Source organism: Centruroides sculpturatus, unplaced genomic scaffold (genome assembly GCF_000671375.1).
Source record: "Centruroides sculpturatus isolate CEXI.00-Female unplaced genomic scaffold, Cexi_2.0 scaffold254, whole genome shotgun sequence".
In the NCBI taxonomy this organism is placed as follows: domain Eukaryota; kingdom Metazoa; phylum Arthropoda; class Arachnida; order Scorpiones; family Buthidae; genus Centruroides; species Centruroides sculpturatus.
The window spans coordinates 294,594-308,909 of NW_019384488.1; positions in this window are offsets into that span (position 1 = coordinate 294,594).

Genomic DNA, 14,316 nt, shown 5'->3' on the forward strand with positions numbered 1-14,316 from the left:
AGAATCACAGCCGATTGGCGTTGGTCGGTTTAATTTGCAAAGCATCCGCCGTCGGGGAGCAAAAATGATTGGAAATTCCGGGATTGATGTAAATGACGGAAGAAGCAAAGTCACGGCACATGTTATTTCCCATGGATCAATGGCAGGGGCTAAGTGGCGGGGCTGTCAATCATTGTAAATGGAGTGGCGCGCAGAAATGCTGCACCTGTCCGGCTAATGTACTGAGAAAAGTGTATTTAAAAGGATTCCCATTGATTGCCCAGTTCGAACTGACAATCGCCTCTTCCCCGCTCATTCTTGTAACATCTCCTCTCAAAGAAGTGTTTTCCTGCTTCACTTTGTTCCTCTCCCAGTTGCGGCAAGTTTTCTCCTTAAAATGCGGTCGAAACTTCCGTCTCCTTTTCTTTCCGAAACAAAACTGCGGCTTCCGTCTAAAAACTTTACTTCTCTTCATTTACTGTTTATCAACACCCACAAACCCTCTTTCAATTTTTAAATTCGTCTTCCCTCGTTGCTTTTCTAACTCTGTTTGCCCGATAATTCACCATCGTGTGTCAAGAATTTAACTATTACAGGATTCTCTTTCTATCTTTTGGCCCTTCAAAATTCTCGATCTGCTATGGGAAGAAACTCAGAGCTTCACCGTTTGTGTGTAGCCGGTAATTAGCCAAGATGTGATACTTCCCACCCGCAATGGGTATCACTCATCGTTCCAATTCTGAAGCACTGCTCTTTTTTCAGGGTTTTCCCATTCCCTTTCTATACTTAGAATACTATATTCAATTTCTATTTATATGTTATATTGCATATTATTGTTTTCTCTAAATTATCTCCATTCGTAAACTGAAACAAATTTTTATTTTATAAATTATTACACGCTTCGTATTCCGTAAATAATGTCCTTATTTATAGAAATAATAATTTTAAATTTGTATTAAGATTTATTAAGAAGTTTATGCAAAACACACGTTAACCGTATAGGATGCCTTCCGTGAGATCTTCTTAAAGGAAATTTGACTCTATTTAGAAGTTACATAGGTGGAGAAAACCCGGAAAATTCCACGTGGCCAGCCCGTCCGAGCGAGGCGCGAACCCAGTGTTCGAGGTACGAAGACCGCTTGGCCACTGGTGAGTGCGTATACCGTATATAATCTAAAATTGTATTAATACAGTTTTTCACTTCAGCTTTGAAAATATTTATCCAGTGGTTCCCAATCTTTTTTGACTTGCGTACTCCTTGGCAGCTCATTTTCCTAAGTTTTATTTTGCATGTTCGTCAAACAGCGGCGCCTTGGTCAATTATACAGCTCTGTACAGTACAATTAATTACATGTAAGTTTTTTTAAATCAAAAAGCGTTGGAGAAAAGACACAGAAAAATATAATAAAAATATGTTTTAATTTAAAACTAAGCATCGCGTGCCGTGACGTTACCAAAGGCCTCAACGCAGAATCCGAATATTCTTATAGTACAAACGACATTATTAATTTTTTCCGCGTACTCCCGGTTGGAAATGGCTGATCTAATTCGTCTTCATCAAACCTGATTTGTTTGATGCAACCAACATGTTCAATCTCACCATAAACAGAGTATATTTTTTAATAATGATTAATTTATATCCAATGAAATTTTATATATACATAATGCTTAAATATTTTTATAGTTGTTAATTTACTACACAATTTACTACACAATTTACTAGTACAATGAGCAATTATTTGTTGTGAGATCATCACGATCCCGGGCTGCAATTTTTAATCATATTTTTAATTTATTTCAAATAGCAGCCAAATAAACTTTAAATTGCTTAAGTGTAATTTGTAACAACTAGATGATGATGATGATAAAATTTTAATTTTTAAACGTTCGAACTTTTTATTTAATAAATGACTTGAAATCAATATGAACTTGATAATTTAAAACCTTTAAAAGTAATTTAAGTAAGTATATGTTTTTAATGCATATTATTTATTTGAATGACATATAATATAATGAAATTTCGTTAGATTCGAAATTATTTAGATAAACTGAATTTATTTGTTGTTTTTAAATATANATATATATTTTTTTGTAATAAAGCAAGATAGGACGATGAAGAACCGCTAACATTTTATCAGGCTGTGTATACAGTTGATAAAAGAGTGTTTTCGCATCATAAAACCTTGAGAACTTTACGACATCCGACTGTAAAAGAGTTAGCTGTGCCAACAATTAGGTTACAATATGGAGCCATAAAGATAAAACTGATAAAAATGTCTTCGAAACTCAGGAATTGCACATAGTATATTTTCAAAATATCCAAATTTTGTCCTTGAATCATTTAATATGATGTCTATTAACTTTTCTAACTATTACCATTAGTCTAACTTTTAAAGAGAGTGGTAAATTCGCAATAGTTATTATGCACATTAGTTTTAGGATCTAATTTAGAATTGAATATATTAGAATGCATTGTTCGATTCTAGAGTTTTTAATCGAAAATTAAATCATATATTGAAATATTTTCTAAATTTTAAGACCTTATTGTAGTTCTAAACGTAATGTTATTGCATTAGAACTCCATAAATACACAAGGTATCGTCACTATAAAGCCGTATAAGAAATAGTATGATATCTATTTGAGCTTTCGTTGGGTTTTCGTATGATCGTGCCTTTCACGTCTTTATCGGAATAGTCGATGAAAGCGGCTTGGTTATCACGACCACCTCCTCAGCGGCAAGAAAGAAGCGCACAGAGAGTTGTAAAACTCGATGCCGACTCAGCCATGTGGTATATCCATCGGGGGCCAGGGCTAAACCTGCGGGATCATTACTGACAGGGAGACAAAACATTTGCTTACACAAACGTCTAAAGACAACAGTCGGCTGTCCCAGCTGTTTCTGGGTCGTCATCAGGGCAGCTGGATGAACAGGAACTCCCTGTCGCCTGATGAGAAAAACACACAGGGTCACGTAAGGTCACCTTCCTTCTTCTACTTTTTTTCAGTTTTGATTTTCGTACCAAGTCACCAATAGTGTTTGAACCCCGACAATGACTACAAATGCCGTTATTAAGATTCCAAGCATAAAAGTTTTGAATCTAAAAGGAATCAAATTCGAACTCTCCACCTTCAAAAGAAGCAGATTCTGAATTTTCCTTGCTATAAATATTCAAAAATCTGCATTCTGTTGAAGAAAGTAACTTCTTATGAGTAAAAGTGTAGTATTTTGTAGTCGAATAAGACGGATTTTCATCGACAATCATAATACACCGGTTTAGTAACCATATAGCACTTCTACAATAACAAAGATGTGTACTACCTGATGTGAGCTTGTATCTGTCGGAACTCCCACTGCGCCGGAGGGGCCTGAGAGAAGGGGCCGAGCACGTGGGCAGCGTATGTCACTGCGGAATCATTCATCTGACCTAAAGTAAGCAAACAGAACGACAGTTCTACCCGCTTGCGTCACTTCCTGGCTTCTCAGGTGGTGCAGTCCCTAGTAAATAATAACATTCCATCAGTTCTCCTTGGATAAATTGTAACTGGTAATGGTCCCCCTGCAGTCCCTCTTCACACCCTCCTAGCTGAAAAGAGTTAGAGGTCTCAAAATGTTTACTCATGAATTATTTCCTAAGTTGTTTATGATAGCGGCTTTCGTTTTACTTCTTATTGTTTTGCTTATCAAATGTATTTATTTAATCTTCTACATAATAAGATGTTACCGCTGATTTATGACCCATCTCTATATCTTCTGGAAGAGGAAACTACGAAAATGACCGGTTAAATTTAAAAAAGAGAGGATGAAAAGTACAAAAAAAAATAAGGTAAGATATAATTTATGTTTTCTAAATCTTTATTTTCTTCTTATAAATCAGAAATATTTTAAATTATATTGCAGAATCTAAGAAATAATCTCGAATTTTATTATTTCTATAAAGGATTAAATGACTGAAGATTGCTGATTTATAATTTTTATAGGCGTAGAGAGAAGAGATATTCACCTGCAGGCTTTACACAATGCATATTTTTTTTATTGATTTAAAGAAGCAAAATATAAAAGCTTTAAGTTCTTCAATTTAGATAAGTTATTTATTAAATTAAGCACTGTATAGTGTCAGAGTAAGAAGATTAAGCTCTAACGTTACCGAAAGCCTTCCAGATGAAAGCTAACTGAGAAAACTAAATTTAGGCCTTCCGTGGTCCGTGTGAACCATTTCTGTCAGTACAGAGCCTTCATTGTCAGCGGGCTGATTTGTTACCCACCTAACTAACACATAGGGACAGAGATTCACGGGTTGATGCCTCTCTACCCAAAATACCGAAAAGCATCGCGCCTTCGCTTCTCGAAGAACAGAGCTCCCCTTGAGAGGAGTTAACGAGTCATATCTGCCAACCCCCACCGATCCCTCGGTTCTGTTGACAAAGTTCCCCAGAGATAGGGCCTTCGACAGTTCTAGCCTTGTTTCTGTGCCTCGGTGGCATCCGGAGGCGACGTTTAGCTGTCCGTCATTAGTTCTCTATTAGACCTCCTATTATTAATGGCTTAGCTTTTTTAGAACTTTGTGATAATGTTTTCGATATGGGATTTTACGAGTTAAAATACGAAATGACAAGGCTACTTTTTCCCCTAAAATAAGGTTTTTCTTAAGTTCTCGAGGATGCAGAAAGCTTCTTAAAAAATTTGTTTGGTATAGACACGAGCCCAATCTTTCCTTACCTAAAATAAACAATAAATTTGTAAAAAAAATAATAAAATGTAAATAAATTAAGATCGGTTTAATTACATTGTTAACACTGTTATAGAGCAGAAAAATGGCACGAATAATCTGTAATGTTGATTTAATCAAATAAAATGTAAATTCAAAACGACATACTCTTTGTCTACAGAATATTTTTAAACATTCGAATAGAGAAAAATTAATAATGGATAAATATATTAGAATTTCTTTTGAAGTCTTTCGTAGTTTAGAAGCTGAAGGCCCTTTTAAAAGTCAAAATCCTTTTCAAAGGAGATTCTTCTCTCGATTGTTGACGTCATCTCTTCGAAAAGTAAACTGCAGCCAGCAAAAACGGGCGTACATCATCCGGGACGCTTGTATCTTTTTTTGGGCCTAGGGGGCCAAGATATTTGGAATGAGAGGCACGACGTTTCCCAAACGATTTTTCAATTAACGTTCTCCTGACAACTTTGGCTCTACAGATGCCAAAGAGAAAAGTAACCTGAGAAGTTGGATGGTCCATCAGTTTATTTATCCCTCCTCTGGTTGCCGACAAATTTGTTCTTGCAGGGGAATGGGGCAAACGAGTATCAATTACCTGGATACTTCTGCATAAATAAACAGTTCAACACCGAATTATCATTTTTTTTTTAAATTTTTATTTAAATAATATATCCGTAACAAGAATCGATTCGGTCTTCCTTTCTTCCATTGCTCCATATTTAATTATCTATTAATTTGATACCTTTCCATTTACTATTACTAAATTAATTCTATGTTTTAATTACTTATTTCACCTTAAAAATATTAAAAATACGTTAGAAGAATGTAAATTTTATCGTATTGATTTTTATCCGTAACTGATGCCTTCAATTTGGGCCACGCGATATTTTTAATGGATAATATTATAATAGATACAACTAACCCCATAATTACTTCAAATATTTATAATTATTATACTTAACGAGAGACGACGGCCTGGCTGTCTGCCTTCTTCCGAATTATTTAGTAACTATTTAACCTTAATAGTCCGATAAAGGAATCCTTGGTATTTAACATTTTAATAATGAGAACAAACTTTTATTATTATCTACCTAAATGTAAAGCGTTATTAAAAATTTGATATTTTATTCATTCGTTATTTTGCAACAATATGAATATTAATTGAGTGTTTTAAAATACATTACGCGATATTTTAAGCTTCGAGAAGGGCCTCAGTACTCATCAGGCCCTAGCAGAGTCGACTGTCGAAGAAAAAGATCGATGGTAATCGATCCCGGATCCTCTTAGACGATTATAAACGATCCCAGTTACTACTCGTCCATTTCAAATAACGTAATAATTCGAAATAATTTTGACAAATTCAACTTTCGTACGAAAGATCTCCATTTTCTTATACAACTTAATGTAATCTAAATGTATTTTTTAATTATTTTAATCAGTTTAAAATAAAATTTGCGGTGTGAGTTATATTAACACAGGTATATTCACAGCCATTCTAATCTAGTAATTTAAAATTAATTTTTTAAATTAAAAACTCCAAAGGTTTCGTCGATAATGTCTAGAATTCAGAGATAAAGAGTTAAAATTTTATTTATATTGTAGCCCATAAATGTGTGGAAATTTGGATTTATTAAAATAATTGAGATTGCCGAGTATTACAAATGAAAACTTTATAACGTAAATAATTATTTATATTAATTTTTATTTACTTTTATTAAAGATTTTTCAATTATTTTAGTAGCTATCAAAACAACTGAAAGAGTATATTAGTTCTACCTTTAAAATAAATATATATTTTTAACCTATTATAATTAATTATGTAGTCCATTTAATTAGACTTATTAGACTTATTCTCCGATCTAAAATAAATGAAAGTATTAATAAATTAAATAAAATTGATCATGTTTAATGGTGTATTTAAATGTAATTAAATAAAAGTTTTTAAATCTTTCTTCTTAATAGCTGGAAAGAAAAGCTTTGGAGTCGGTTTTTTATTACTAGAAATGAGGTATTTTTAAGCCCGCGTGAGATTTTGTGAAGAGTTTTGAAAATGGAGATGACACCATTTCCTTTATTGAAGATATGCAAACTGAAATTTACTCGTTAAACCTAACTAATGGCGTAATATTACTCGAAAAGTAATAAAAGAGCCTTAATAACGATCTGCGAGTAAAAGAATGGATGCTAAATGGCTTTGCTTCTTTAATAATGAAAATTAATTTACAAAGTTTAGGAATATTTTCTCCACTTTTATTATGAGTCAAATTCATTATTTTTATTTTAGCTACATTTATTTATTATTTAAAAAAGAATTCGCTTACTTTTACGTTTATTTATTTATTTATTTTTAATTTAAAAATTAAATTAATATTTTAGTATATTCATGTGGAATTTTCAATTGGTTTAGGACTGTTATAGGCGTTTTAAACTACTGTAATTCTCTTGAAATCGATTCTTCTTGTTTCATTTTGCTTTATTTTAATTGGATTCTAATTATATTTTCGCTTAAATTAAAATATTTAAATATGCGAGATTAGATTTGCATAGAGAATTTTATAATGAAGAAATTTGGGTATTAATTAATGGAGGAAGATATGTTTATATTCAGAAAATTAGGAGCTTATTTAAAATTAGACTGAAACTGTTATGATAAATAATGAAAGCTGAGTGTCGTGAATTAACTATAAATGATTTTATTAGCAATTCTTACTTTAATCTTTGATGGTTATACGTGTTTTGGATCCTCGTAAATAAAGGATTTGGATCAATTTCTTTTCAAATAAGTAAGAATTTTGGGAAGAAACAGATCGGAATTAAATCATTGCCAATGCTTTTTCTCTCTTCGATGTCGACGAAGACTTTTAAGCCAGTTATGCAGACTGGATACGGAGTGTGACCTGTGACCTCGAGCAATGTAACTAGAGGAAGAGGTGCGTGAGGTGACCCAACATGTGTCGTGGTATGCACCCATGTGCTAACATTGTGTGGCTTCTTTTACGTATCTGGCACATGTGGAAGCGGCAAAGGTCACACAACCAGCTGCGGCGAGCCACCGAAGATTAATGGCTCCTCGCTCCTCCTTTGGTCTTAATTACAGACGTCTAATTTGTCTGGTTTCTGCTGCGGTAGCTTGTCTAAGTAGCCACTGTCTACACATTCTAACTTCGCCTCAATGCTGACATTGTAGGAGGTGCTGTTACATAATACACTGTGTAACAAAAGTGTTACACCCGACCTGTGCGGTCGCATCGGAACTTCCTTCACAGCTAGCATGCAAAATGGCGTCGCTCTTCTCAATCATGTTTAGATCATTAGAAATAAATTATGTTTTTCTTAAATTATTAAAAGTATTTATATGTTTTTAATTTACCTATGTAATTATTTGCGAGAATAAGTTTTAACCTTTTAATATTATAATTTTGTAATAAACATTAAAATCAATTCATTAATATTTGAATTAGTCCTCACAGTATTAAATAAACTTTTGTTTAAATTGAAATTAATAAATTAATTATTTATTATTTGAGATGAAAAAGTTGCTTCATCTCAAGTTCTTTATAAAAATTAATTAAAATATGAAGTTTTATGAGATTTTTCTTAGTTATTTACGTATAAATGAAGTTTATTTATTGACAATCTTTCACCGTAAAATTTAAATAATTTAAAAGACGAACCTCCTACTTTAAATTAAATATATAGGGTTTTATTAAATTATGTTGCGTTCTTACATTATCCTATATCTTGAACCAAATTAGAATTTAATAAACTTGTGATTCTTGATCATTTATCCGATATTTTACTTTCCTAAATTCTTTATAAATCTCTAAACTATAAGCGGAAAGTATAACTTCCCATCATGAAACTAAAGCTGTCAATTAGAAAAGCAGCAATAATCTTTGATTCAAATCAGATTTTCTAAATTAAAACGGGAAAAGTTGTTTCGGGGGGGATGGAAAATTTATTCCGTGAATTAAAAAGAATTAAAGTATTGCAAATTAATTTAGAAAAGTCGAATTTTTCGAATGTGTAAATAATAAAGGCCGTGGAGGGGGCCTTTTATTCGGGTTGATGCAGTACCCGAGGAGGCGGAAAGAGAACAAAGGGGGAGGGAGTCGTATGAATTCCTCCCCCGACGTGTCACGGCCGTGGTATTTACGAGCCTGACTGCACCAAACGTGATTATGTGGACGTCTATTGTCAAGTTCCCATAAATAACGCGCCAGTTTAGCGGGGGATGTAAGCCTATCAAATTAATCAGCCGTGAATGATTGGATGTGGCTAACCAGGGCCCCGGTGTGGATGAATGTTAGATAGTTGCCGGATCATTCGACTGCATTAAGTAGATCATTAGTTGCCGACTTCAGCATTACGGCATGGAGGGGTTGTCACTCCCCGAATTAGCAAAACGGCCAACTTCCTAATCTAATCATCCCCGACATCATCTTTAACGGTGTAGAAGTTTTCTGGAGGAAGCCGTGAAATGTTTCGCTCACCAGCTACAATTGTTGTTTTAATTTGGTGTAAGCACTCCTTCACGTCTTCCAGTTTTAATAAAAAGAACCCTCTTCTCCTTTTCTTCGCCTTTGCTTCCATTATGGATTCCGAAGGGGTTTAAGAATAAGCTGCTTTCTTAAAGGCGCTAAATGCTTCCTATTGGGTCACAAAACTTATAAAATGATTTTATTTCCTATTTAAAACTTGAAAAATTCATCAGATTTCATTAAATTAACTAAAAATAGTTCGGATTCTTTAAAAGATTAGAGAAAGTTTATTGTAAAAGGAAAAATGAGTGGAGCAGGTTCTAAGTATATTGTCGAGTTCTGTATCACTAGCGGCTTTTTCTATTCTATCATACTCTATTTTGAGTTCTGTAGTAGATTTTTTTAAAGTTTAGAGGTCCTAGTGGTTTTGGTAGGTTTGAAAGAGCAGGCCTTATAAATAACATTCCAGGAAATATCCGCAAAGAATTCTCGCTCCAACGACGGTCAACTCTTGAATTCGAGATTCTTTTGGCGAGAAGTGCATCTCATACTGCTGTCATATCTCTGCACTCATTCGCAGGGACCGTCAAAAAGTGAGAAAAGGACAAAAACAGAAATCCCGTTCCGAACCTCATCATTGTTCGTCTATGCAATCCCCCCTTTAAAACTTCCTTTTTTTAATATAAATTCAAGTACGTGTTAAAGATTTAAATTCCGAATTAAAAAACCCTTCTTCAATTTAAAATAAAATGAAAATTAATTTTATTTATATTCGTTCTCGTTTCTAAAAATGTAACACTACCGAATTCATTGCAATCCTGAGATAAATTTTTCCTAATTTTAACATTTTAAATTGAAATTCTACAATATAGGCTGTATTATTATTGAATGTTCTAGTTTCTCTAACGCTTCAGAATAAAGATTAACATATATATATATATATATTACAATCATAGATTCTTAAATTTCCAGTTAATTTTGGAAGTTGAAGAAATGGGCCTTTAGCATACAAATTATAAATCTCTTTAAAAAATATTGTTGTTATCTAATTTTAAACCTGGCCATTCAGAGTTTAATCAAAATACGGACGTGAATATTTTTCAATTATAGTTGGATACCACTGAGCAGAAATAGAATAATAAACTTTTTTAATTTAATGGCATAGACTGGGTTGAACCATAATTTACAGCTTTCTTGATGATAAGAATTTGCCGACTGAACGGTTTCTCTGTTTGGATTTTTAAATTTATGTGTTTTTGACAAGTAATAGTTTCGATAATTTTATTTCTAAGGAATTTTGATGTCTTGAAACGAAAAGAATGTTATGCAACTTTGATTTTATTCCATCGTTTTTTGTAGAAGAATAGGAGCTTTTAATGTAATGTAGCGAAAGAATTTTCATAGAAAAATTTTCTTTTAATAATCGAAAATCGTGTTAGAGGATTGTTAGAGATGGGGTTATGCTAATTAGTGCTAGCACAATATTCCTTGGCGAGTCAAGATGGCAGAGCGTAATGGTGGGAGGGCGGTGCCACCCGAACGATGGTGGCGGCAAAAAGAAGAGGGAGTGTCTCTTGTGCTTGCCACAATCTTTACTTTAGCTTAGCCCAAGTTTGCTGGGAGCGAGGTTAAGCTACGTCACAGCTTTGGTATCCTAGCAACGGCAAAGAATTACTCGACACTTGGCTGAATGGAATTTTCGGTCAAGTCAATTGATCAGGAGAGAACCTGATTGCCATCCCTTGTTTGACGTGGATTAGCGGCAGGTTCATTATCTATTGTGGCATCCGGCCCGGCATTAATTAACCGATAGATTGATTCCGAGATGTCACAAGTCACTGCCTTTCGCAGTTCGCACTGCAAACAGTCCGCCTATTGTCATGGCCAACATGTAATTGAAGCGGCACAAAAAGCTTCATCACCGGGCCCTCAATTAATCGTCGGTTGCAACCAGCACTTCTCCCAACCAAATGTCTTTCCGTAGTCAATACAAACAATAATGCACGTGACTTGGCACAAGATGCCGTTATTAATGGGCCATCGCTTGGCAGATGGCTCCTCCCGGACTGAGATGGATCGGGACTAACTTCGTCAATCGGACTCTTTTGCTTCTCAACAGGATGGACTAAGTTTGTGCCTTCTGTCCTCTTCTTTATGACAGGGCGAACTCCCTATTTGCTCTGTGCCAGCCTATACAAAGTTCTCCGTTCGTTTAATCGAATAAAATTAACGCACTTTCTTTTACGATAAAATTATTTTATATCTTTCCTGTTTTTTATTCATTTGACATCGGCTTCATCAATTTCACACTATTGGTTTGTAAAGTGATCATTTAACGATACTTCAAATGCTTTAACGCATTTAAAGCCAACTATAAAATCGATAATATTTATTTTAAAACGATGTTATTAGCTTTAAAGGCTATTTTAACAATATTATTCCATAAATACAACCACTTAGTCCGATTTCTGTTATGGGATAGCATCAATCAAACTTTGTTAAATTGATTTTTTTTAAGGACTTAATTAACGATTGTGGATGCTTTTCAGAAAATATATTACGAAAAATTATTACAGAAAATAATTTAAATAAAATCAAAAACTGTTCCGTCTATTTATTTTGTATTCAAATTTTCCAAATAAAAATTAAGCGATAAATTAAAACTAAAGAAACAAAAATCCATTGAGTCATATTATACGTAATTACTCACGTTTTGTAGACACTTAGAAAGGAAGTTTATACGAAATTTTAAAAATAAGATTTCCTACGTGACGTTGAATTAGTTTCCCAGGAAGTTTAGAAAAAGAAAAAAAAGGGTAAAACTAGTAAATGACTTATAGTCGAGATGCATGTTTCCAACACCTGTCCGTTTGAAGCGGTACTTTAGATATTATTTTTGGATGCGGAACATTTTTCGAGAATATTAGTAATTATCTAGCTTATGTTTCTATCTTTCTTCGATTTTATATAAATTTAATTTTCCATTTAAAATTAAAGCAAATTTCTTTCTCTCTTTCATTCTTACCGCTTGAAAGATGTAACTTTACCGCATGGCAGAGATGCTCTTTTGAGAAGCTATCATCCTGTTTCAAAAAAGAAATACTTAAATAAGGATATTAACAATAAATTTTGTATTTGTTTTATTTAAAAAAAGCATTCCTGTATTTAGTAATTTCTTGTTAGAGAGAATAAATAAAAAATCTAAATGCAACTCACTCTTTACAAATGATCTTTAATCTATACGCATAAATATAATAGTTCTGTGTATTTTAATGTATTATTTTTATATTGCGGATTTAATTTATTATTATGATATAAATATAAAGAAATCATTGGTTATTTTTTATTTAAAAGATGTATTTAAATCTATTATTATCTTCAAAAAATATAAAAGTGTTGTCATCTTTTATTTTTTGTCCAGTTATATCTAGACAAAAAATATCACAAACATAAGGATAAATAAAATAAATAGTATTATCTATGACTTATTTGTAACTAGGAAGGTAATTTTCGCTATCAAACAGATAAAAGAAGGATTCTGTTCGACATTACTCAGTTTTTAATGACTTTTAATAATGATGTGTAAGTTAATTATATGTTTAAAATAATTAATGAAAGATAATTATTTAATTACTCGTTATTTTACTAAATTAATTTTATAAACTTAGAAAAGTTGATAATTAAAAACTGAAATACTTTTATTTATAAATTTTTTAATCAAGATCTATGTACAGATGTATTCTGTTTAGCAAGTAAGACAATACAAGTACATTTTATCTGCCATTAAAATGTCACTATCAAGGTTCGTATCTTAAACAAATATAACAATCTTTATTTATTAATCCAGATAATCATTATTATTCTGTGGAAAAAATAAGAGATATAATTGATTTAATCCCGGATTGAATTATTTATCGTCTTTTGTCGATGTTTTCCCATTTGAAAATAAAATAATTTGCATAAATTTAAAAGATTAATCGGTTATTTATACGAATGTAAGTAGAAAGTTAAACTTTGCGACTGGGTTATTTGGAATAGAAAATAGATAAGTTGATCTATAATCAGGTAAGGGTATTCATTTTGTATCGTGTTATTTGGAAAAAGGCGTGTGTCCAGTCGACAGATAATGAAGCGCGGTTGACTTGACAATAATTTGTGTACTTTAATTGTTATGGCAGATGTAGTTGTGTGCAGTCATCAATAGGAGCTGCCATTATCTCGGCAGATAAGCAGTAGATGGGCATTGGGCGCTCCATTGTGATCCATCTAGTAAATGTGCCACTCGAAACTTTCCCCCATGCATACAAGGCGATACTTAAATCTGGCTTTGTCATCAAATCGCTGCCTCATGTGTTTAACTTGCTGTTTTGTGTCGGCGGCAACGCTCACAGACGTTTCCTGTGTCCAACCGACTGAAAGACACTCCAGTCTGTCGGCTTGCGGCGCAGAAAATTGCTTCCTGTTGGAAAACTTTCTACAAAATCTGGCAACACTGCACAGCCACCTCGTTGGCAGGAGGAAACACAATGGACGCAAGCCACCTGTGATAGGCAAATATTAATGCCTTGTTGGCTGTTGCCTAATCATCGGAGTTGGACTGTCTAGTTTTGATTAGATTTGTCCAATCGTGTTATGGCAGAGACGGTAAAGCTAATCGACGAAGCTTTCTGAACTGAAAAATGACTTTAGGAGCAGTAAATTGCCTTTCTCTATACCGTAAATAAGATTACTGACGGGATGCGGTAAATGGCCACATAACTGATGCCCAAATCTAGTTCTTTCTGCTGCCCCCAGGCGGCGAAATTGTCCGTGACATCTCTGTGCACCAATCTGTCTCCTGCGACTACAATGATGCACTCAGCCATTCAAACCATCACCCATTCAATTCTAGGCAAATCAGCTCGTTCGGTAAATTTAGTGGCCAAAGCATTCTTTTTTTCCTTCTTTTCTTATCGGCAGCGCACATACGTCATTTCTTCCTTTTTCGGCACACGCCACCATTCATACCTCTGGCGCTGACGTTTCTGAATTATGATGTTCCTGATCAATTTTCCACCCTCCGAGCATTCCTCCATTAGGAAGATTTTATTACCAATAACATTTTTACTGTTTTTTGCTCTCTTTCTTTATGCTG